Raw genomic sequence first — 21530 nt, forward strand, 5'->3', positions numbered from 1 at the left:
ATCCCTTGGTTTAAATGTTCATAAGAAGAGATGATGCTCGATCACTGATTATACCACACAGTTTCATGAACCACAATTTGGTAGGATTACATGTCACAATATCCATCCAAACCCCAATCCAATTCACTGTGAGAAAGCTTCTTTAGCATGAATCCATCATTCTTTTCCCAAGGTTCCGAAGGATTCCAATTATGGGTAGTTTCTTTCCCAAGACAACTACCCAATGGAATTAGATCGAGAAGCTTTCTAACAAAATTCAAGAGAAAAGATTGAAGAAGAAGATAAAAACTATTATTGATTCATTGAATTACAATAGAGCTCCCTAACCCAATGAAAGGGGTTTAGTGAGTCATAGCTCTGAATTCAATTACAAAAAGATGAAAAATTCTCAAGTGTCCAAAAGTGCTAACTAACTTCAATTCTATCCTATTTATACACTTTCTAAATTGAGCTTCTGTTGTGTTTCTTGGGCTTTGAGGCCTTTCCCTGGTTTCCTTTTGCTTTAGGTTTATGGTCCATAATCCTGATGAGGCTGTGATCCAATTCTGTAACATTCATTGAGCAAACTTAGTGATAAACAAGTAATGACGCGAGACTCAACAAATTGAAGTTACAGACTCATCAATTCTTCAGGCCCAATCCCATAAACCATGATATTCAATTGGGTTTCATACCATAATACGTTTAAGTTAATATTTGTGCTCAAATGCTAACTTAAACTTCAATATATTTGGCCCAGAAACCCTTTCAAAAGGTGGCGTTTAAGTTGAAGTTTAAGTTTCAGTTTAAGGTTAAACTGAAACTTAAACGTGGAAATGGAAGAAAGCAACTATGGGTTGTGGTATGGTCGAACACGTTTAAGCTTTAGTTTAAGGTTAAACTAAAGCTTAAACGTGGAATTGAAGAAAGCAACCCTGGAGGCAATTTGTGGTCGAACACGTTTAACCTCCAGTTTAAGGTTAAACTGGAGGTTAAACGTGGGAATGAAGAAACTAGCCCAGGAGTGTGAATGGGTCGAACACGTTTAACCTCCAGTTTGAGGTTAAACTGGAGGTTAAACGTGGGAATGAAGAAAGTAACCCTGGAGGAGAGAAATAGTCGAACACGTTTAACCTCCAGTTTGAGGTTAAACTGGAGGTTAAACGTGGAAGTGCTCCTGGTGCCTCACTTGCTTCTGGCGTTTAACCTCCAGTTTAAGGTTAAACTGGAGGTTAAACGTGGAATTGCTCCTTGGTGAGAAAAAGTGTCGAACACGTTTAACCTCCAGTTTAAGGTTAAACTGGAGGTTAAACGTGGAAATGCTTCTTTAGTTCCATTCTTATTCTGGCGTTTAACCTTCAGTTTAAGGTTAAACTGGAGGTTAAACGCCAGTTTCCTCTTTTCTCAGCTTTCATGATTCTGGCGTTTAACCTTCAGTTTAACCTTAAACTGAAGGTTAAACGCCACTTTCAGCTTTGGTGTATTTCTTATTCTGGCGTTTAACTTCCAGTTTAAGGTTAAACTGGAGGTTAAACGCCAGTTTCAGCATTATATGGCTTGGCAAATGTGATCTTCAAGCTTCCTTTATTGATTTTGTTGCTTCTTTGCCTAGCCTCTTCTTCCCTGAAATCATCCAAACAATTGCATCAAAGTCTTGCAAAATTTCATGAGAATTCTTCCATTCATAGCATTCAAGTAATATAACTAAAACTCATGGAATTTGCATCAAAATTATACTGCTTGGATGATTCATTACTTTGTTGTTCATTTAACCATTCTTGGTTACTTTAAGCTCAAGAAAATGCATAAAACAACTAAAACTAACAGAAAAATGCTAGTGAAACTAGCCTAAGATGCCTTGGCATCACAACACCAAACTTAATACTTGCTTGTCCCTAAGCAAGTCCTGAGTTAATTGAGAAGAAAGTATGAAACAGAAAGCAATTACATTGGCTATATTAGCAAGCATTTGAAGTTCATCAGAAGGGTTTTATGCAGAAAGTTGTAGCATCACTTTTTCATTCTTATCAGGGAGGATTATCACTTTTTCATTGCATCCATCAAACACTGCTATGGCCTCTTGTTATTCTTATGTCCTTGGCACTTTTTCCTTTCTTTGTTTTTTTTTTCTTTTTTTTAGAGCTCCTTTGCTCCTTATTTGCTCAGTGTCATGTGTTGCACAAGCCTTTGGCATTTTCTTTTTCTTATCAGTGCAGTACACATATCCACTACAGGCATTTTAGTTCACATTTCTTTTTGAGACATTGGTGCCCAGCACCTCTTTGTGTAACTAAATGTTTTGTAGCTAGGTTGCTCTTGATAATGGACTTTTGGTTGATAATCCCGGGTTAGTTAACCCAAGTTACCAAGTGTTGAAACACTCCACAGAACCTATTCATCCAAGCAGATCCTAGTACATAAACACCACAGGCATATGTCTCAAAAGTTCAAACCATTGGTGCCTAGCTTTATTTTCTTAATTCTTTTGCTTTTTGGTTGCCCTTTTTCAGTGGCTTTTCTTCTTCTTTTTCTTTCTTTTTCATGGCCAAAGACATTTATTCATCAAGATCCATAGACAGTATTCAACTTCTACACAAAAAATGATAATTCTACACTCAATTTCCAGTGAGCTAACTAAACAATCAAGCATGCATACCACCACTTAATTCTACTTGATTTGTCACTAATTGAGCCAAGTTACTTTCGTTCAAACTTTTTTTTTTAATTTTTGGAAACAGAACAAGCATGGCAAGCATTTGTTTAAGAAGGTGGAGTTATATCCAAACATCTAAGCATTCACTTTATTCAAAGCAGTAAACCAACAAACATACTAAAAACTTCACATTAAAACTTAAATGACTTATAATGAAAGAAAGCTCATAAAGACAATTCACAACTATCATTTGATTATTAAGGAGCGAGACCACCTCTTATTTATTGCTTGGTTCTTCTTGATTCTTGGGATCCTGCTTCTTCTTGCTTCTTACCTCTTTTTGACCACTTGTACTTCCTTTGTCTTTTCTTATGAGCTTTTTCCAGAATCCAGCCTTTTTCATTGTTTCTTCCACTCCCTTTTCAAGGACCATTGCCTTGTTTATTTCTCCTTCTTTTCTTCCTTTGAAATACTCATCAAAAGCTGGGAATGCTGGGTCCATCTTGTGTAGATGTTCCCCTATGTAGTTAAGCTTGATTTGAGAACTGATGTTGTAATCAGCTTGAACTGAGTATCTTGCATTCTGCAAAGTGGTGGCTTCCTTGATTGCCAAAATACTGGCATCTTGGTGTTGGCATATGTGGCTGAGGGATTCCTATAATTGTAAATTCTGTTCCCTTTGCAGATCTAGGAATCTTGATTCAAAGTTCCTTTGCATATCCATCATTTTTAGGTGAAAGTCTTCTTGTCTCTCCTGAGATCTCATGTATTGTTGAGACATTCCTTCTATGATTTCCTGCATTCTGCTCATATCCATGGGGTCTCTGGGAACTTGTTGCCTTCTTTCTGGAATTCCTTGCTCTTCTTGCTCTTCTTCTCCTTCTTCTCCTTCTTCCCCTTCTTGTTCTGCTTCTGCTTGTTGCCCTTCTTCATTTCTTCTTTTTGTATGTCTTGGAGCAATTGGGCCAAGAGTCATTCTGTACGCAGTTATGGCCATTCCAGGATATAGCCAATTAGGTCTTTCATCTTCAAGTGGTACTTGGGCATCGATGCATAGTCTAATGATGGTGCTAGGGAAGTGGAGCCAGGAGTCATGGTCACTTTTCTCACTAAACTCTTGTATCTGTTCAGCAATGAGTTTATGAACTTTGATCTCCCCTCCCACCATAATGCAATGTAGCAAGATGGCTCTTTTAGGGACTATTTCTGAAGTGTTTGCAGTGGGTAGAATGGATCTCCTAACTATTGCATACCACCCTTTAGCTTCAGGTGTTAGGTCTCCCCTTCTCAAAACTCTTGGAGCCCCTTTTGTTTTTCTCACCCATTCAGCTCTGATGGCACAAAGGTCTTCAGCAATAGTCGAATAGTCAGGTTCTCCCATCATCCTTTCCTCATAACTTGCTTGGCTAAAACGTATGTTTTTCAGGCCAAGAGTTTTCATGATTGCTTTGGGGCTGAAGTCAACTTCCACCCCTCTCACATAGCTTTTGTATGTGGGTTCCTCGGTTGTATCCTCCCTCACTGCATTTGCATAAAACTCATTTACCAGGTTGATGTTGATTTTAGTGATTGGCTTAGTCAAGAGCTCCCACTTCCTCTTTTTGATCTTCTCCCAAATACCTGGAAACTCATCCTTTTCAAGGTCAAAGGGAACCTCAGCTAGCACCCTTTTAGGTCTCATCCATTCGGCTTGAATCTCATGGAAAACGGATTTGTATTTCCATGCATTAAATTCCCTTTCCTCCTCCATTGGCTCTTTATCCTTTCTTCTTTTGTGGCTAGATGAGGCTGCCATTGGTTCCTTGGTTTTGGCAAGTGACAAGCTAAAGTTGACAAAGTGAAGTAAGAAAGTGTTGTTAGAAGTGTGGTGAGGTTGTTTTCGGCAAGAGATGGTTATGCTATGATGAAAGAAAATGTGCAAGAAGGAGATTTGGTGGTGTGGAACTCGTTCCCCAAGTGGTTCTTTATAGTGCATGTACTTGAAAAATGGACGGCTAGGGTGAATTGTGAAGTATGGCTTGATGGTAAATATATGAGTTAGGGAAAAGGACGAATTGCTTTTCACTTTCTTGGAAGTATTCTGGGTGCATTAGGTTGTACATGTAGCTATCTTTTCATGCAGAACTTCCTTTTCCCATGTGTTAGTTTCAAAGGTTTTTGAACTTCCTTTTTGACCAAGAACCGTACCCCCCTTTTTTGTCTTCTTCCTCCATTCTTATCTTTCCTTTTGTACCTGCACAAACAAACAAATTTGCTATTATTTTTCGGTCCATGTGAATAATGAATAGTACTTGCACATGTTTTTCATTCTTTTTGAATTGTAAATCAATGATTGTCTTTCTGAGCTTATAGCCGTGACCATTGTATGTATGCACACTTATTACTGGACACCAAACTTAGTGTTTGGTAATGTCTCCTGATGATATGAAATCCATGTTGGTTATCCTTAATAATTGTGCCTAATTCTAATAAATCACAGTCACTTTGGCTCTTTGATCCTAACAATTTTACTACCTAAAGTAACTGAAATCAAAGTATTAAAACGTGCACATGGTATACTTGTCATGAATTTCTAAATCCAAAGGAACTTCTCGCTTTTCGTTAACTGTGTTCAAAAGGAACACCAAACTTAATGTTTGGTTGTGCACCTTGAAAGAAAGATTGAATACAATTTGAATAAGAATTGGGGTGCCTTCAGGCACACCAAACTTAAAGACCAATTGTATTTTACATGCAATGTTTAATGCACCTTATCAACAATTGTCCTGAGGATTCAAGTTCATGCATAAGAAACCATGCTTTATTAGATGCAAAGCAAAACAATAAAAAGTAAGGATACTAAAACATGGGTTGCCTCCCATGAAGCGCTTCTTTAACGTCACTAGCTTGACGGTTGTCCCTTGTTAGGGTGGATTGTAGTGCTTGATGTCCTCTCCTCTCACTATGGAAACATCCCCATTTGATTCCTTCATGATTTCCAAATGTTCCATAGAAAGAACTTTCCTGATTGTGAACACTTGAGGGAGCTGAGAAGGAATGGGTTTGAGGCCAGGTGGGATTGGCAAATAATGATTTGATATCACTTTATCTCCCGGAGAGAAACCTTCAGTGGGAATTTTCCTGTTTCTCCACCCTCTTGGCAATTTCTTTACAATTCTTCCCTCTCTCTTGAGGATTTCTTCATTGACCTTTATGACAGGAGGGTACTTCTGATCTGTTTCTATTGATTCTTGTGGCTTCAACTCTTGTAATTCTTGTTTGCCTTCAAAGGATTGTTTTAGAGTTTCAGCTGCTGAATTGCTTTCCTCCAAACACAGATTGCTATTATCATCCTTAGGCTTTTCAGGTTCTGGTTCAGGCTCAGATGCAGGTTTAAAAACATGGAAAATGAGTTGTTCATCATGTACTCTCAAAATTAGCTCTCCTTGTTCGATATCTATGAGCGCTCTAGCAGTGGCTAGAAATGGCCTTCCCAGAATGATAGGGTGTAGGTAGCTTTCCTCCATGTCCAAAATGACAAAGTCTGTGGGGAAAAAATAATTTCCCACTTTCACCAGCACATTCTCAACTACCCCTTCAGCTTGTTTTTGAGTTTTGTCAGCCAGTTGTATGATTACATCAGTGGATCTCACCTCATTCAGTTGTAGCCTCCTCATAAGAGTCAGAGGCATCACATTTATGCTAGCCCCTAGATCACAGAATCCTCTGTCAATTTTTGTTTCCCCTATGATGCAGGGGATATGAAAACTTCCTGGGTCTGTTTTCTTAGAGACCATATCCTTCTTGATGAGTGCACTGCATTCTTTGTTCATTATTACAGTTTGTCCTCCCTTCAAAACTCTTTTCTTGCTCAGCAATTCCTTCAAATACTTGATATGTGTAGGCATCTGCTGGAGGATCTCAAGAAAGGGAATATTGATGTGGAGAGACTTAAATGTCTCTAAGAACCTTGAATATGTTTTCCCTTTTTCACCTCCTCCTAACCTCTGAGGGAATGGTGCTTTTGGTTGGTATGTTCCCAGCATGCCTTCCTTTTGCATTTCCTTGGCTTGCTCAGTTCCACTTTCCTGCTTAGCTTCTTCCACACCTTCTTTCAAGATTTCTGGCTCCTTTTCTGAGGGTCTGATTCCTTCTTCTTCTGAGACTTCCTTCAATATGGTGATGGCCTTGCATTCTTCCCATCTCACTCCCTTTTGTTCCCCCTTAGGATTCTTTTCAGTATCACTAGGGAACACTGCAGTTGACTTGGGGGCCTGTTGAGATAGCTCTCCTACTCGAGACTCCATCCACTTGAGTTTTTCACCATGGCTCCTTAAGGTCGATCTCACATCTTCCCTAAAACTTTTCAACTCATTTATGTCCTGACCCATGTTTCTAGTATTCCTTCTATCCTGTTTAATTGATCTTGAAATTGTTGGTTCGGATTGGATTGAGCAGGTTGGGTATTTTGGCCATGATATGGTGGTTGGGAGTAAGTGTTTTGTGTAGCTTGGTATGATCTTTGGTTGGAGTTTTGGTATGTGGAATTGTTATGTTGGTTGTGGTTGTAAGGTTTGTGGTTTTATGGTTGGGTTTGCTGGTTTCCCCACCCAAAGTTTGGGTGGTTTTTCCAACCTGGGTTGTAAGTGTTGGAGTGTGGATCATATGATTGCTTTTGTTGGTTTCCCACATAGTTGGCCTCTTCCCAATCACCTCCTTCAATGCTTACTTCCTCTTGATCTTGTGTGTGTATCGCAGCCACTTGCTTTGTGTCTAATTTCCTGGTGAGCGCTGCTAGTTGCTTGGCAAACACCTTGTTTTGAGCTAGAATTGTATCAACATGGTTCAGCTCCATGACTCCCTTAGTGTTGTGTCTCTCTGAAGCATAGTAATACTCATTCTCAGCCACTGTCTCAATCACTTCAATGGCTTCTTCCACAGTCTTTTTCCTGTTCAATGAACCTCCTGATGAATGGTCTACAGCCTTCCTTGATTCATAAGAAAGTCCATCATAGAAAATATGCAATTGCACCCAGTCAGGGAACATGTTTGGTGGACATTTCCTTGTCAATTCTTTGAACCTCTCCCATGCTTCGTAGAGCGTCTCACCATCTTGTTGTCTAAAAGTCTGAACCTCAGATCGAAGCCTATTGACCTTTTGTGGGGGGTAGAAACGTGCCAGAAACTTGCTCTCCACCTCATTCCAAGTTGTTAGGCTGTCCCTTGGGAATGATTCCAGCCACTTAGCTGCCTTGTCCCTAAGTGAAAATGGGAACAAGAGCAGTTTATAGGCATCTTCCTGGACTCCATTGGACTTCACAGTGTCGCAAATTCTCAGGAATTTTGTGAGATGTTGGTTTGGGTCTTCATTAACACTCCCACCAAATGAACAATGGTTCTCCACCAGTGATATTTGATGACATGTCACCATGTCATGTTTTTCTATGCTTTTTCATACAAGAAATTTATGATTAGTGCTTAAATATTGCATTCTTTGGTGCTTAAATGGTACATTTCTTTGATCTTTTGATTTGATAAACTTTGTAGGAAATAAGAAGAAAAAGAAGCAAAAAGAGCACAAAATAAGCTAAAAAGAAGAAAAGAGGAATTTTGGGCACACTTTGAAATTGGAGCACACTTTGGAGGCTTAGGCCACGCTTCTAAAAGCGTGACCCATGACCAAATCAAGGAAGAAAAGCGTGGCCCAAAGGAAGAAAAGCGTGGCTCAAAACAAGGAGGAAGAGAGGACAAAAAGTTTTGGGTGAAAAGTTAGCCTCAAAGTTAGACCCCTAACTTTGAGGCTAACGTGAGAATTGGAAAATCACCCAGGGCTACTCCACGTTTGCGCCAACGTTAGCCCCCTAACTTGGAGGCTAACGTTGGCATGAAAAATTTGTCCCAGGGGCTACTCACGTTTGCGCCAACGTTAGACCCCTAACTTGGAGGCTAACGTTGGCGCCACACACCACAACAGCTTGAAGGGGTATACTTCCAACAAGAATAACTTGAGCTACAGAGCTCCAAATGAGGTGATTCAAGAAGCATTGGAAAGTAGGAATCAAGAGCTTTCCAAGCATATATGGCACTGCATGGTGGACACTAAAATTGAGGAAGAAAACTGACCCGCAATGTGCATAAACGAACATGGTGGCAACCTGCAGTGAGGCCAACTGACCTCTGCACCTTCAACGGAGTATAACTCGAGCTGTAGAGCTCCAATTGATGCGCTTCCAACGGCAATGGAAAGTAGACATTCAGGGCTTTCCAACAATGTATAATAGTATGGGGTGGACAAGACGTTTGGGCCTCCAGAACTGGCGTTTTCGCTAACGTTTGAGGCAAACTTTACCTCAAACGCTGCACACCAAAGCCAGCAACCATGCCCTCTTCAAATGATCATAACTTGAGTTGTAGATGTCCAATTGAAGTGATTCCAAGTGGGTTAGAAAGCTGACATTTAGCGCTTTCCAACCATATATGATAGTCTATATTGGAAATAAAATTGGCAACATGACAAGAGGATAAAGTTGGCGCCACAAGCACACAAGGCAAGGCCAACGTTAGGGTCAAAGTTAGACCCCTAACGTTGGCACCAACGTGAGTAGCAGCAAAATGATGCTAGCTGCTATGAAAAGTTGGGGCCAAAGTTAGACCCCTAACTTTGGCTCAAACTTTTACTCCAACTTTTGCAAATTCAAACCCGGTTCACTTCGGTTCCTCCTCAAACTCCAAGAGCAATCAACCAAGGCCTCTATCAACCCAATTCCCTCAAGAGCAAGGGCCCATGATCATCACTCAAAGGCACAAGAAATAGATAAAATAGGAATTTCATTTAATTGTAATTTGTTTTTAATTTCATTTTCATTTCCATTTTGTAAAGCCTATATAAGGCATCATTTTCATATTTGTGAGAAGGCTGGCTCCACTAGGGAGCATTAGGAGTAGTAGTAGAGAGCTCTCTCTTTAATTTGTTTTTTTCGAGTCTTGGGTTGGAGAATTGAAGGAATTCTGTTTCAATCTCATCCTAAGATCTCTCTGCTTTATTTACTGCACACTTGAATTTCATTTTCGGTTAATTGCTTCTTCATCTACTCCTTCTGCACTTTACATTTCTTTAATTTCTATGCAATTGCTCTTGTTGGATCTAGGAAGGCATTGAGATCTAGACTTGGTTATCTAGTCTCTTGGGTCCTGAGATCTGAATTCCAATTTCACATTCTCTGTTTAATGCTTTTCATGTTTATTTACGTTTCTGTTTTGTTGATCTGATTCAATCAAGTTATATTTCAATCTTCTAATTGTTGCAATTTACTTTTCCTTGTTTAAATTCTGCAAATCCAATTCCCAATTCCCTTTACAATTTCATGCAATTTATAATTCTTGCAATTTAAGATTCTTGCAATTTACATTTCTTGCTCTTTAAGTCACTTACCAATTTACATTCTGCACCTTTAATTCCTGCAATTTACTTTCTGTCGGTCACTCTTCACACAATTCACCAATGTTAGCTTGACTAAACTAATCACCCACTAAAATTGCTTGACCCATCAATCCCTGTGAGATCGACCTCACTCCCGTGAGTTATTATTACTTGATGCGACCCGGTGCACTTGCCGGTGAGTTTTGTGTCGGATCGTTTTCCGCACATCAATATTAACTGTGGTTTGAGTTCAAAATTATTGGCCTGAATGGGTGGTTTCTGAATGCTGCTTCCACAATTCCCAGAGGTTGGGTTTATGTATGAACCAAGAACCCTCCTCTCAGGAATGGCATTGTTTCCATCAGCCCTCTCATGGTTGTGAAATTCTCTATCCATGTTGAGATCTAGAGCTTCCTCAAAGTTGTCCTCAGATTCTCCTTCAGATTCTTCTTCTCTCAGTACTCTCTTCCCTCTTGCTTCCCTTCTAAGTCTATGAAGGGTCCTCTCTGGTTCGGTATATGGAGGAGTTAATGTCTCTCCTCTCCTACCTGTCATACAAGAACGCACCACAAGCAACAAACAAGTGGAATACTCTTGGTTAATGGAAGAGTATGGTTAGAGCAGTTGAGGAATTAATTCAAATAGTTAGTGGGTCAGTGAGTTAGTTGCTTGAATTGAAAGGCAAAAGAAAGAAAAAGCAAGTAACAGAGTGCAGAAATTAAAAAAAATTCAACAAGTAACTAGAACTAAATTAACAAAACAAGAAAAATGCTCAATCTAGTTAACTTCCAATTTGAGAATTGTCAATCGAAAACCAATCCCCGGCAACGGCGCCATAAACTTGATGCACATAAACTTGTTATGCTACGATTTTAGGAAATTGCACGAACGGCAAAATTCCTTCCGGCAAGTGCACCGGTTATCGTCAAGTAAAAACTCACAATAGAGTGAGGTCGAATCCCACAAGGATTGGTTGAATGAGCAATTCGAATTAGAAGTTTGTTTAGTTGAGCGGAATCAACTTTTGGATGTGAATTGCATAAAGTAAATGTGGCAGGAAACGTAAATTGCAAGGAATTGAAATTGCATAAACTTAAATTGCGAGAATTAAGGTGCGAGAAAGTAAATTGCTGAAATTAAAAGGGAATTGGGGGTGATTGCATGAATTGAAATTGCAGAAGGTAAATAGAAAGTGTAGATCAGAAATGGGGAGTTCATTGGGTGTTAGGAGATATTGAAATCTCCGAATCAAAACATTTTCATCTCTTCCTCAACCAATGCATTCATTGAATCTTGCTTGGCAATCTTATATGATTGGATCCCAATTCCTTGGCTCACCAATTCTCTCTAAAAACAAACAAATTCCCAATCCCTTGGTTTAAATGTTCATAAGAAGAGATGATGCTCGATCACTGATTATACCACACAGTTTCATGAACCACAATTTGGTAGGATTACATGTCACAATATCCATCCAAACCCCAATCCAATTCACTGTGAGAAAGCTTCTCTAGCATGAATCCATCATTCCTTTCCCAAGGTTCCGAAGGATTCCAATTATGGGTAGTTTCTTTCCCAAGACAACTACCCAATGGAATTAGATCGAGAAGCTTTCTAACAAAATTCAAGAGAAAAGATTGAAGAAGAAGATAAAAACTATTATTGATTTATTGAATTACAATAGAGCTCCCTAACCCAATGAAAGGGGTTTAGTGAGTCATAGCTCTGAATTCAATTACAAAAAGATGAAAAATTCTCAAGTGTCCAAAAGTGCTAACTAACTTCAATTCTATCCTATTTATACACTTTCTAAATTGAGCTTCTGTTGTGTTTCTTGGGCTTTGAGGCCTTTCCCTGGTTTCCTTTTGCTTTAGGTTTATGGTCCATAATCCTGATGAGGCTGTGATCCAATTCTGTAACATTCATTGAGCAAACTTAGTGATAAACAAGTAATGACGCGAGACTCAACAAATTGAAGTTACAGACTCATCAATTCTTCAGGCCCAATCCCATAAACCATGATATTCAATTGGGTTTCATACCATAATACGTTTAAGTTAATATTTGTGCTCAAATGCTAACTTAAACTTCAATATATTTGGCCCAGAAACCCTTTCAAAAGGTGGCGTTTAAGTTGAAGTTTAAGTTTCAGTTTAAGGTTAAACTGAAACTTAAACGTGGAAATGGAAGAAAGCAACTATGGGTTGTGGTATGGTCGAACACGTTTAAGCTTTAGTTTAAGGTTAAACTAAAGCTTAAACGTGGAATTGAAGAAAGCAACCCTGGAGGCAATTTGTGGTCGAACACGTTTAACCTCCAGTTTAAGGTTAAACTGGAGGTTAAACGTGGGAATGAAGAAACTAGCCCAGGAGTGTGAATGGGTCGAACACGTTTAACCTCCAGTTTGAGGTTAAACTGGAGGTTAAACGTGGGAATGAAGAAAGTAACCCTGGAGGAGAGAAATAGTCGAACACGTTTAACCTCCAGTTTGAGGTTAAACTGGAGGTTAAACGTGGAAGTGCTCCTGGTGCCTCACTTGCTTCTGGCGTTTAACCTCCAGTTTAAGGTTAAACTGGAGGTTAAACGTGGAATTGCTCCTTGGTGAGAAAAAGTGTCGAACACGTTTAACCTCCAATTTAAGGTTAAACTGGAGGTTAAACGTGGAAATGCTCCTTTAGTTCCATTCTCATTCTGGCGTTTAACCTTCAGTTTAAGGTTAAACTGGAGGTTAAACGCCAGTTTCCTCTTTTCTCAGCTTTCATGATTCTGGCGTTTAACCTTCAGTTTAACCTTAAACTAAAGGTTAAACGCCACTTTCAGCTTTGGTGCATTTCTTATTCTGGCGTTTAACTTCCAGTTTAAGGTTAAACTGGAGGTTAAACGCCAGTTTCAGCATTATATGGCTTGGCAAATGTGATCTTCAAGCTTCCTTTATTGATTTTGTTGCTTCTTTGCCTAGCCTCTTCTTCCCTGAAATCATCCAAACAATTGCATCAAAGTCTTGCAAAATTTCATGAGAATTCTTCCATTCATAGCATTCAAGTAATATAACTAAAACTCATGGAATTTGCATCAAAATTATACTGCTTGGATGATTCATTACTTTGTTGTTCATTTAACCATTCTTGGTTACTTTAAGCTCAAGAAAATGCATAAAACAACTAAAACTAACAGAAAAATGCTAGTGAAACTAGCCTAAGATGCCTTGGCATCACCGCTCAGTCTCAAGTTTTCACTTGACACCTTCACGCCACAAGCACATGGTTAGGGACAGCTTGGTTTAGCCGCTTAGGCCAGGATGTTATTCCTGTAGGCCCTCCTATCCACTGATGCTCAAAGCCTTGGATCCTTTTTATTATCCTTTCCTTTTAAAGTGCTATTGGCTTTTTCTGCTTGCTCTCTCTCTTTTTTTTTTTAATTCACTGCTTTTTCTTGCTTCAAGAATCATTTTTATGATTTTTCAGATCCTCAGTAACATGTCTCCTTTTTCATCATTCTTTCAAGAGCCAACAATTTTAACATTCATGAACAACAAATTCAAAAGACATATGCACTGTTCAAGCATACATTCAGAAATCAAAAGTATTGCCACCAAATCAAAATAATTAATCTGTTATAAAATTCGAAATTTATGCAATTCTTCTCTTTTTCAATTAAGAACATTTTTCATTTAAGAAAGGTGATGGTTTCATAGGACATTCATAACTTTAAGGCAGAGACACTAAGATACTAATGATCATAAGACACAAACATAAATAAAACATAAAGCATAATTTTCAAAAAATAGAAAAATAAAGAACAAGGAGATTAAAGAACGGGTCCACCTTAGTGATGGCGACTTGTTCTTCCTCTTGAAGATCTTATGGAGTGCTTGAGCTCCTCAATGTCTATTCCTTGCCTTTGTTGCTCATCTCTCATGATTCTTTGATCTTCTCTAATTTCATGGAGGAGGATGGAATGTTCTTGGTGCTCCACCCTTAGTTGTCCCACGTTGGAACTCAATTCTCCTAGGGAGGTGTTGATTTGCTCGCAATAGTTTTGTGGAGGAAAGTGCATCCCTTGAGGCATCTCAGGGATTTCATGATGAGGAATTTCCTCATGTCCATGAGTGGGATCTCTTGTTTGCTCCATCCTCTTCTTAGTGATGGGCTTTGATGAGCGGATAATTTATACGCTTTTTGGCATTGTTTTTAGGTAGTTTTTAGTAAGTTCAAGCTACTTTTAGGGATGTTTTCATTAGTTTTTATGTTAAATTCACATTTCTGGACTTTACTATGAGTTTGTGTGTTTTTCTGTGATTTCAGGTAATTTCTGGCTGAAATTGAGGGACTTGAGCAAAACTCTGAAAAAAGGCTGACAAAAGGACTGCTGATGCTGTTGGAATCTGACCTCCCTGTACTCAAAATGGATTTTCTGGAGCTACAGAACTTCAAATGGCACGCTCTCAACGGCGTTGGAAAGTAGACATCCAGAGCTTTCCAGCAATATATAATAGTCCATACTTTATTCGGAAATTGATGACGTAACTTGGCGTTGAACGCCAAGTACATGCTGCTGTCTGGAGTTAAACGCCAGAAAAACGTCATGATCCGGAGTTGAACACCCAAAACATGTCATAACTTGGAGTTCAACTCCAAGAAAAGCCTCAACTTGTGGATAGATCAAGCTCAGCCCAAACATACACCAAGTGGGCCCCGGAAGTGGATTTATGCATCAATTACGTACTCATGTAAACCCTAGGAGCTAGTTTATTATAAATAGAACTTTTTACTAATGTATTAATGATCTCTTGACCATTCGGTCTTTTGATCACCTTCTAGGGGGCTGGCCATTCGGCCATGCCTGAACCTTTTACTTATGTATTTTCAACAGTGGAGTTTCTGCACACCATAGATTAAGGGTGTGGAGCTCTGCTGTACCTCAAGTTTCAATACAATTACTATTACTTTCTATTCAATTCTCTTTTATTCTTATTCCAAGATATACGTTGCACAACACTTTGATGAATGTGATGATCCGTGACACTCATCATCATTCTCACTTATGAACGCGCGTGATTGACAACCACTTCCATTCTACTTTAGGCCAGGCGCATATCTCTTAGATTCCCCAACAGAATCTTCGTGGTATAAGTTAGATAGATGGCGGCATTCATGGGGATCCGGAAAGTCTAACCTTGTCTGTGGTATTCCGAGTAGGATCCCGGGAATCCGGAAAGTCTGATGACTCGATTTTAGGAAATTGCACGATCGGCAAAAATTCCTTCCGACAAGTGCACCGGTTATCGTCAAGTAAAAACTCACAATAGAGTGAGGTCGAATCCCACAAGGATTGGTTGAGTGAGCAATTCGGATTAGAAGTGTGTTCTAGTTGAGCGGAATCAAGATTTAGATGAGAATTGCGGAATGTTAAATTGCATGAATTAAAGAGCGAGAAGCTAAATTGCTGAAATTAAAAAGGGATCGGGGCGATTGCATGAATTTAATTGCAGAATGTAAAGAGAAAGTGGTAGATCAGAAATGGGAAATTCATTGGGTTTCAGGAGATATTGAGATCTCCGAATCAAAACATTTTTATCCCTTCCTCAACCAATGCGTTCATTGAATTTTGCTTGGCAATCTTATATGATTGGATCCCAATCCCTTGGCTCACCAATTCTCTCTAAAAACAAACAAATTCCCAATCCCTTGGTTTAAATGTTCATAAGAAGAGATGACGCTCGATCACTGATTATACCACACAGTTTCATGAACCACAATTTGGTAGGATTACATGTCACAATATCCATCCAAACCCCAATCCAATTCACTGTGAGAAAGCTTCTCTAGCATGAATCCTCCATTCCTTTCCTAAGGTTCCGAAGGATTCCAATTATGGATAGTTTCTTTCCCAAGACAACTAACCAATGGAATTAGATCGAGAAGCTTTCTAACAAAAATTCAAGAGAAAAGATTGAAGAAGAAGATAAAAACTATTATTGATTCATTGAATTACAATAGAGCTCCCTAACCCAATGAAAGGGGGTTTAGTGAGTCATAGCTCTGAATTCAATTACAAAAAGTATGAAAACTAGAAAAAATGATCCAAAAGTCCTTCTAACTAACTTAAATTCTATCCTATTTATACACTTTCTAAATTGAGCTTCTGTTGTGTTTCTTGGGCTTTGAGGCCTTTTCCTGATTTCCTTTTGCTTTGGGTTTATGATCCATAATCCTGATGAGGCTACTGATCCAATTCTGTAACATTCATTGAGCCAACTTAGTGATAATCAAGTAATGACACATGACTCAACAAATTGAAATTCCAGACTCATCAATTCTTCAGGCCCAATCCCATAAACCATGATATTCAATTGGGTTTCATACCAGAGTACGTTTAAGTTAATGTTTGTGCTCAAATGCTAACTTAAACTGCAATATCTTTGGCCCAGAAACCTTTTCAAATAGTGGCGTTTAAGTTGCAGTTTAAGCTTAAACTGCAACTTAAACGTTGGACACTCCTGGAGGTGGTATAACTCAAGCACGTTTAAGCTTCAGTTTAAGGTTAAACTGAAGCTTAAACGTGGAAATGGAAGAAGGCAACCCTGGAGTGTGGAATTGTCGAACACGTTTAAGCTTCAGTTTAAGGTTAAACTGAAGCTTAAACGTGGAAATGAAGAAAGCAACCCTGGAGGAGAATGATCGAACACGTTTAAGCTCCAGTTTAAGGTTAAACTGGAGCTTAAACGTGGAAATGGCTCCCTGGTGCATTTCTCATTTCTAGCGTTTAACTTCCAGTTTAAGGTTAAACTGGAGGTTAAACGCCACTTTCAGCTTTTCCTCAGCTTTCATGATTTTGGCGTTTAAGCTCCAGTTTAAGCTTAAACTGGAGCTTAAACTGGAGCTTAAACTCCACATGTGATATTCAAGCTTCCTTTATTGATTTTGTTGCTTCCTTGCCTAACCTCTTCTTCCCTGAAATCATCCAAACAACTGCATCAAAGTCTTGCAAAATTTCATGAGAAATCTTCCATTCATAGCATTCAAGTAATATAACTAAAAACTCATGGAATTTGCATCAAAATCATACTGTTTGGATGGTTCATTGCTTTGTTATTCATTTAACCATTCTTGGTTACTTTAAGCTCAAGAAAATGCATAAAACAACTAAAACTAACAGAAAAATGCTAGTGAAACTAGCCTAAGATGCCTTGGCATCACAACACCAAACTTAATACTTGCTTGTCCCTAAGCAAGTCCTGAGTTATTTGAGAAGAAAGTATGAAACAGAAAGCAATTACATTGGCTATATTAGCAAGCATTTGAAGTTCATTAGAAGGGTTTTATGCAGAAAGTTGCAGCATCACTTTTTCATTCTTATCAGGTAAGATTATCACTTTTTCATTGCATCCATCAAACACTGCTATGGCCTCTTGTTATTCTTATGTCCTTGGCACTTTTCCCTTCTTTGTTTTTCTTTTTCTTAGAGCTCCTTTGCTCCTTGTTTGCTCAGTGTCATGTGTTGCACAAGCCTTTGGCATTTTCTTTTTCTTATCAGTGCACTACACATATCCACTACAGGCATTTTAGTTCACATTTCTTCTTGAGACATTGGTGCCCTGCACCTCTTTGTGTGACTAAATGTTTTGTATTTAGGTTGCTCTTGATAATGGACTTTTGGTTGATAATCCCGGGTTAGTTAACCCAAGTTACCAAGTGTTGAAACACTCCTCAGAACCTATTCATCCAAGCATATCCTTAATACATAAACACCACAGGCATTTGTCTCAGAAGTTCAAACCATTGGTGCCTAGCTTATTTTCTCAATTTTTTTGCTTTTTGGTTGCCCTTTTTCAGTGGCTTTTTCTTCTTCTTTTTCTTTCTTTTTCATGGCCAAAGACATTTATTCATCAAGATCCATAGACAGTATTCAAACTTTTACACAAAAATGATAATTCTACACTCAATTTCCAGTGATCTGACTAAACAATCAAGCATGCATACCACCACTTAATTCTACTTGATTTGTCACTAATTGAGCCAAGTTACTTTTGTTCAAACTTTTCTTTTATTTTTGGAAACAGAACAAGCATGGCAAGCATTTGTTTAAGAAGGTGAAGTTATATCCAAACATCTAGGCATTCACTTTATTCAAAGCAGTAAACCAACACTCATACTAAAAACTTCACATTCCAGAAAGATTCAACAATTACAGTTTAAACCAGAACAAGCATGCTTTTGTTTGCCTTTTAAAGAATGGTCAAGGAACAACACCACCTTGTGAAATTTCTTGTTTTCTCTTTGTTGCCAGGAAACCATTTGATTTCTCCTTCTTCTCCTAGTTGTTGCTTCATGTTCTTTCTAAGATCCTTGTTTCCTTTCCTGCAAAGAGTGATGAAGTTGCTTGCTTCTCAAGCACTTGAGTGGTTAGCTCAACTATGTATGGGCAAGTGTCTGAGTCTTAAGTTGGTGTGTGAACACCAAACTTAGTATCCTACTTACTCCTCTGCTCTTTGAATCCTTGAATTCTCCTTGGAATGAAGTTGCTGCTAAGGATTTTAAGCATTTCTGTGATTGCTTAGAATGGTTGTTCCTTTCATATAATTCAAAGGTTGTTGTGTTCAGTTGATCTGTATGGTGGAACACCAAACTTAGAGTCACACATTTCCCTTTGAATTATTGATCCACGAATTCATTGTTTGGTGTGAAACACCAAACTTAATTCTTTGCAATGCACAGAAACTACTTCACCTTTTTATTGAAACAAATAAAAGAAACAGCAAAGGAGTATTACCTCAGGTTGGGTTGCCTCCCAACAAGCGCTTCTTTAACGTCATTAGCTTGACGGTTGTCCCTTGTTAGGGTGGATTGTAGTGCTTGATGTCCTCTCCTCTCACTATGAAAACGTCCCCATTTGATTCCTTCATGATTTCCAAATGTTCCATAGAAAGAACTTTCCTGATTGTGAACACTTGAGGGAGCTGGGAAGGAATGGTTTTGAGGCCAGGCGGGATTGGCAGATAATGACTTGATATCACTTTATCTCCCGGAGAGAAACCTTCAGTGGGAATTTTCTTGTTTCTCCACCCTCTTGGCAATTTCTTTACAATTCTTCCCTCTCTCTTGAGGATTTCTTCATCGACCCTTATGCCAAAAGGATCCTTCTGATCTGTTTCTATTGATTCTTGTGGCTTTAACTCTTGCAATTCTTGTTTGCCTTCGAAGGACTGTTTCAGAGTTTCAGCTGCTGGATTGCTTTCCTCCAAACACAGATGGCTACTATCATCCTTAGGCTTTTCAGGTTCTGGTTCAGGCTCAGATGCAGGTTTGAAAACATGGAAAATGAGCTGTTCATCATGTATTCTCAAAATTAGCTCTCCTTGTTCTACATCTATGAGCGCTCTAGCAGTGGCTAGAAATGGCCTTCCCAGAATGATAGGGTGTAGGTAGCTTTCCTCCATGTCCAAAATGACAAAGTCTGTAGGGAAGAAATAATTTCCCACTTTCACCAGCACATTCTCAACTACCCCTTCAGCTTGCTTCTGAGTTTTGTCAGCCAGTTGTATGATTACATCAGTGGATCTCATCTCATTCAGTTGTAGCCTCTTCATAAGAGTCAGAGGCATCACATTTATGCTAGCTCCTAGATCACAGAATCCTCTGTCAATTTTTGTTTCCCCTATGATGCAGGGGATATGAAAACTTCCTGGGTCTGTTTTCTTAGAGACTATGTCCTTCTTGATGAGTGCACTGCATTCTTTGTTCATTATTACAGTTTGTCCTCCCTTCAAAACTCTTTTCTTGCTCAGCAATTCCTTCAAATACTTGATATGTGTAGGCATCTGCTGGAGAATCTCAAGAAAGGGAATATTGATATGGAGAGACTTAAATGTCTCTAAAAACCTTGAATATGTTTTCCCTTTTTCACCTCCTCCTACCCTCTGAGGAAATGGTGCTTTTGGTTGGTATGTTTCCAGCATGCCTTTATTTTGCAGTTCCTTGGCTAGCTCAGTTTCACTTTCCTGCTTAGCTTCTTCCACACCTTCCTTCAAGATTTCTGGCTCCTGTTCTGAGGGTCTGATTCCTTCTTCTTCTGAGACTTCCTTCAATATGGTGATGGCCTTGCATTCTTCCCATCTCACTCCCTTTTGTTCCCCTTTAGGATTCTTTTCTGTGTCACTAGGGAACACTGCAGTTGACTTGGGGGCCTGTTGAGATAGCTCTCCTACTCGAGACTCCATCCTTTTGAGTTTTTCACCATGGTTCCTTAAGGTAGATCTCACATCATCCCTAAAGCTTTTTAACTCACTTATGTCCTGACCCATGTTTGCAAGCATTCTTTCTATCCTGTTTAATTGATCTTGAAATTGTTGGTTCGGATTAGGTTGGGCAGGTTGATTATTTTGGCCATGATATGGTGGTTGGGAGTAAGTGTTTTGTGTGGCTTGGTATGATCTTTGGTTGGAGTTTTGGTATGTGGAATTGTTATGTTGGTTGGGGTTGTAAGTTTTGTGGTTTTGTGGTTGGGTTTGCTGGTTTTCCCACCCAAAGTTTGGGTGGTTTTTCCAGCCTGGGTTGTAAGTGTTGGAATGTGGATCATATGGTTGCCTTTGTTGATTTCCCACATAGTTGGCCTCTTCCCAATCACCTCCTTCAGTGCTTACCTCCTCTTGATCTTGTGTGTGTATTGCAGCCACTTGATTTGTTTCTAATTTCCTGGTGAGCTCTGCTAGTTGCTTGGCAAACACCTTGTTTTGGGCTAGAATTGTATCAACATGGTTCAGCTCCATGACTCCCTTAGTGTTGTGTCTCTCTGAAGCATAGTAGTACTCATTCTCAGCCACTGTCTCAATCACTTCAATGGCTTCTTCCACAGTCTTTTTCCTGTTCAATGAACCTCCGATGAATGGTCTACAGCCTTCCTTGATTCATAAGAAAGTCCATCATAGAAAATATGCAATTGCACCCAGTCATGGAACATGTCTGGTGGGCATTTCCTTGTCAAATCCTTGAACCTCTCCCATGCCTCGTAGAGAGTTTCACCATCTTGTTGTCTAAAAGTCTGAACCTCAGATCGAAGCCTCTTGACCTTTTGTGGGGGGTAGAAACGTGCCAAAAACTTGCTTTCCACCTCATCCCAGGTTGTTAGGCTCCCCCTTGGGAATGATTCCAGCCACTTAGCTGCCTTGTCCCTAAGTGAAAATGGGAACAAGAGCAGTTTATAGGCATCTTCCTGGACTCCATTGGACTTCACAGTGTCGCAAATTCTCAGGAATTTTGTGAGATGTTGGTTTGGATCTTCATTAGCACTCCCACCAAATGAACAATGATTCTCCACCAGTGATATTAGCTGTGGTTTGAGTTCAAAATTGTTGGCCTGAATGGGTGGTTTCTGAATGCTGCTACCACAATTCCCAGAGGTTGGGTTTATGTATGAACCAAGAACCCTCCTCTCGGGAATGGCATTGTTTCCATCAGCTCTCTCATGGTTGTGAACTTCTCTATCCATGTTGAGATCTAG

The 21530-nt window shown here is 39.3% G+C and overlaps 2 non-coding genes across 2 annotated transcripts; both read left to right on the plus strand.

The window, feature by feature from the left end:
• Positions 1-7656: 7656 nt before the first annotated feature.
• Positions 7657-7760, plus strand: LOC130983381 (small nucleolar RNA R71). The gene has a single exon (XR_009087376.1). It is a non-coding gene; the product is annotated as a small nucleolar RNA R71 (small nucleolar RNA).
• A 13228-nt stretch (positions 7761-20988) lies between these two features.
• LOC130983603 (small nucleolar RNA R71) lies at positions 20989-21092 on the plus strand. Its single transcript, XR_009087586.1, has one exon. It is a non-coding gene; the product is annotated as a small nucleolar RNA R71 (small nucleolar RNA).
• The last annotated feature ends 438 nt before the right edge of the window (positions 21093-21530 follow it).

This window comes from Arachis stenosperma, chromosome 5 (assembly GCF_014773155.1).
Source record: "Arachis stenosperma cultivar V10309 chromosome 5, arast.V10309.gnm1.PFL2, whole genome shotgun sequence".
NCBI lineage: Eukaryota > Viridiplantae > Streptophyta > Magnoliopsida > Fabales > Fabaceae > Arachis > Arachis stenosperma.